The sequence below is a fragment of the Mus caroli genome, unplaced genomic scaffold, assembly GCF_978045245.1.
Source record: "Mus caroli unplaced genomic scaffold, Mus_caroli_1 scaffold_19, whole genome shotgun sequence".
NCBI lineage: Eukaryota > Metazoa > Chordata > Mammalia > Rodentia > Muridae > Mus > Mus caroli.
Window position 1 is genome coordinate 21888894 of NW_028227274.1, and position 4482 is coordinate 21893375.

Below are 4482 nucleotides of genomic sequence, written 5' to 3' on the forward strand. Positions count from 1 at the left end.
GCAAGTCCCAGATACAGGTGTGGTGGCACACACCTTTAATCTGGGCCACACCTTCTGCTGGAGACCTACATAAGGACATTGGAAGAAGGAAGACTCTCTTCTTCGCCTGCTTGCCTTGTGGTACTGAGCAACTGCTAGATCCTTGGACTTCCATTCACAGCTGCTGCTGCTCACCATTGTTGGGAGTTGGACTACAGACTACAGTCATCAACAAATTCCCTTACTATATAGAGACTATCCCTAAATTCTGTGACTCTAGAGAACCCTGACTAATACAACATCTATTTTTAAAGTTTTATTAGTAGTTTTTTTATGTATATGTTTGCTATGTGACTTTATGTGCACCTCCTGCATGCAGAGACTGGATGTCAAAAAAGAGTGTTTCTTTCAGGTATTTTGGTCATTGCTGTCCCCAAATGTAACTGATACATTTCACACAATGTAACAAAATAACTAATACATTTCACACAATGTAACAAAGTAACTGACATTATTTCCACATCCCAGTGTTGGAGGAGGGTTTAGGTTTGTTTGGGGTTTTTTTGTACCTTTTGTTGAAACCTTGGGACTTTTTTGTGAGACTTGAACTCGAGGCTTTGTGCATGCTCTCCAGCCCCTATCCTTGGGGTCTTCTATGTGGATGGTCATGTTATCTGGGAATTGCAACAACCTCACCCTTTCAAACCTGCATGCGACTTATTTTCCTGACTTTGAGATATAGGAGTTCCTGAATATGGAGAAAGCAAGTGCTGCAATTAGACAGTTGTGCCTTAGTCTCCTGGCACTAGCACTTTGACTCTATATTAGCTGGTAGTTTATTGAGGCTTCTTCCTCTCTGTCATATATAATTGATTTCCATCTAACGATCATCTTACTGCCCTCCTTGATTTGTAGTTGATATTGTTCTTATTTTTTCCATAAGATTTATTTATATTATTTTAAATTATGTGTGAATATGGTCACATGAGGGCAGTACTTGCAGAGGCCAGAAGAGGCTGTCAGATTGCCTGGAGCTAGAGTTACAGACATTCTTAATTACATTTCTTTCTTTTCCCATGTATATGCACATGCCCTGGCCTGCGTGTAGAGGCGAGAGAACAACCTGTGGGTGTCAGCATTCTCTTTCCATCATGGGGTCTTGGGGACTGAACTCAGGTAATTAGGTTTGGCAGTCTGTTTACATGCTGAGCAGTCTCTCTGACCCTTTGTTCTCATTTCTTATTAGCTCACTTACCAGTGAAATCATCTCAGTCTGAATTCAGTTTTTTCAGAAGTATTAACTATTAATCCTATTTTTCTGATAATTACAGTATACTTGATATCAGTCAAAAAGCCAAGAGGTCATAGTTTACAGCTAGTGTTATTAACACTGCTCATTGGTTATTGGGGAAGTCTTCGTAATTCTTGTTTTTTATTTATTTGTTTTTAATTTTTTTCTTTTTTTTTAATTAGGTATTTTCCTCAATTACATTTCCAATGCTATCCAAAAAGTCCCCAATACACTCCCCCCCCCAGTCCCCCACCCACCCACCCCCACCCCTTGGCCCTGGCATTCCCCTGTACTGGGGCATATAAAGTTGGCAAGTCCAATGGGCCTCTCTTTCCAGTGATGGCCGACTAGGCCATCTTTTGATACAAATGCAGCTAGAGTCAAGAGCTCTGAGGTACTGGTTAGTTCATAATAATGATCCACCTATGGGGTTGCAGTTCCCTTTAGCTCCTTGGGTACTTTCTCTAGCTCCTCCATTGGGGGCCCTGTGATCCATCCAATAGCTGACTGTGAGCATCCACTTCTGTGTTTGCTAGGCCCCGGCATTGTCTCACAAGAGACAGCTATATCTGGGTCCTTTCAGCAAAATCTTGCTAGTGTATGCAATGGTGTCAGCGTTTGGAAGCTGATTATGGGATGGATCCCTGGATATGGCAGTCTTTAGATGGTCCATCCTTTCTTCACAGCTCCAAACTTTATCTCTGTAAATCTTTCCATGGGTGTTTTGTTCCCAATTCCAAGAAGGGGCACAGTGTCCACACTTTGGTCTTCGTTCTTCTTGAGTTTCATGCGTTTAACAAATTGTATCTTATATCTTGGGTATCCTAAGTTTTGGGCTAATATCCACTTATCAGTGAGTACATATTGTGTGAGTTCCTTTGTGAATATGTTACCTCACTCAGGATGATGCCCTCCAGATCCATCCATTTGCCTAGGAATTTCATAAATTCATTCCTTTTAATAGCTGAGTAGTACTCCATTGTGTAAATGTACCACATTTTCTGTATCCATTCCTCTGTTGAGGGGTATTTATTTGTTTTTTATAAACTTGTTCCATCTCATCTAACTTGCTGGATTTATATAAGTATAGTATTCCCCTATCCTATTAGCTTGAAAGTGAACAAAAATGAAAATATAACATATTAAATCTTTTGGAATCGGCTAAGCAAGTACCATGGAGGAAAGCATACTGTTAAACTGTCCTGGAGAAAAGGGAGGGTCACTTCCTTCAGTGGCCTCACTTAGTCACCTCAACATCGACTTTGTCTGGTTTACAGTTCCTGGTTTTCCTTTCTGCTTTACACAGAAACACAAGAACTAACTGCTTCAATGTACCGTCCATGCTGACATGTTCAAACTGGAATGGGAACTGCACAGGGGTCCTGTTGTTTCCATGGGCCAGGCTCACACACTGTCACCTGATAAGTCTCAGGACAAGGGACATTTCCAGTTAGAACAAGTAGCCCTTCACCTTGCACAGCCAGAGTAGGAGCAGCATAGCAGGTCTGTGGCTCTTGGGAGCAGAGCGGTCAGTCAGCCAAGCAGACGCTTTTCTCTTTCCAGCAGGCTCTCTAACAAGTAATTCTGTTACCCATAATCCTCTGCATTAGGGAAAAGAAATAATGGTTTCACAGTCTGCCAATAGTAGGAGGTGGGGGAATTGCTCACTTGTTCTGATTCTATTTAGAATGTAGCTAATAATACTTTGAACACTTGTCCATCTTTAGGCACTGTTTCTTTTTTTGTTTGTTTGTTAGTTAGGAACAGCTGGGGTTGGGGGACGGCTCAGTAGGTGAAGTGCAGACCACACAAGCATGAGGGCCTGAGCTGGGATCCCCAGCAGCCATGGAAGAAGCCAGATGCAGTGATGCTCACCGGAGTCTCAGAGCTGGCAGGGTGGAGCAGCAGAGCCCTGGAGCTCTGTGGCCAGCTAGTCTTGCTGAAGCCAAGAGTTCCCGGTTCAGTGAGAGAACCTCTCTCAAACAATATGGTGAATGACTTTGGAAGCCACCCAAGGTGACCTCCTGGCCCCCACATGTATGTGCACACACCTGGATGCGTAACCACATACATGCTCAGGTGCACCCATCTCCCTTCCCCTCCAAAGTCAGAGAAAGCTGGGGTCAAACTATGGATCACGGTTCTCTAAAATGTCCTTTGAAATCAAGAATTCAGAAACTGAGTAAGGCTATACATTAAGTAATATATAGGTGAACTGGCTGGTATATTTTAATCTAGATTATTACATAAAAAAACAGTATCTTTACTTTTCTGTTGTGATAAAATAACCCTGAAAAAAAAAATCAACTTAATGGAGGAAGGATGGATTTTGGCTGAGTGCCATAGGGATGGAATCTATCATGGAGGCCTGGGGGGGGGGGGCATGCTAAGATACAGGGAAGGTTTGGTGACAGAAACTGGAGGCTTGGTGTCACACTGTGTCAGTCACACTGCATCTGCACTCAGGAAGCAAGCAGAGAGCAAACCAGCAGAGAAACTCAAGGTTTACTTTGGGTTCCCCACTTCCTTCACAACCTCCCCAGAGGCACCACCAGCCATGCAAACACATCACCATGTGTTCAAATATGAGTGTACAGGGGACATCCCCCATTCAAATCACAACTACTAGACATGTAATTTTTGGCATGTTTGCACACATGTATGTAAATATGCACACCCATGTGCGTGTGGAGGCCTGTATTAGTCTCTTATGGATTTCTTTTGGCTAGGCTAGTGGCCAGCAAACCCCAATGATCTTGCTGTCTCTGGCCCTTGCACTGCTGGGGTTACACAAGAGTACACTACCATGCTTGACTTTTTATATGGGTGCTGGGGCTGTGAATTCCTCCTAATGTGCTATAGTAAGGGCTGTACCCACAGCTCCGACTCTCCAGACCTCAGGGATCTCAACCTTATAGAAATGAAATTATCAGGGTGGGAGGAGGAGGAGGGGAGCAGTTTTGTATTGAGGCAGGGTCTCACTATGTAGTTCAGGCTAGCCTTGTATTTACAGGGATCTACCTGCCTCTGCCTCTCCCAAGTGCTGAGATTAATGGCATGTTCCACTATCTCAGGCTGGAAGTTGTTAATGGGTCTAGTTTTCATCTTGCAAGATAAAAGGTTCTGAAGACAGTGTAAACAGACTCAGCACTCCTCAGCTGCATGCTTGACAGTGGCTAAGACTGTAAGAAGAAAGAGAACAAGGCCTGACA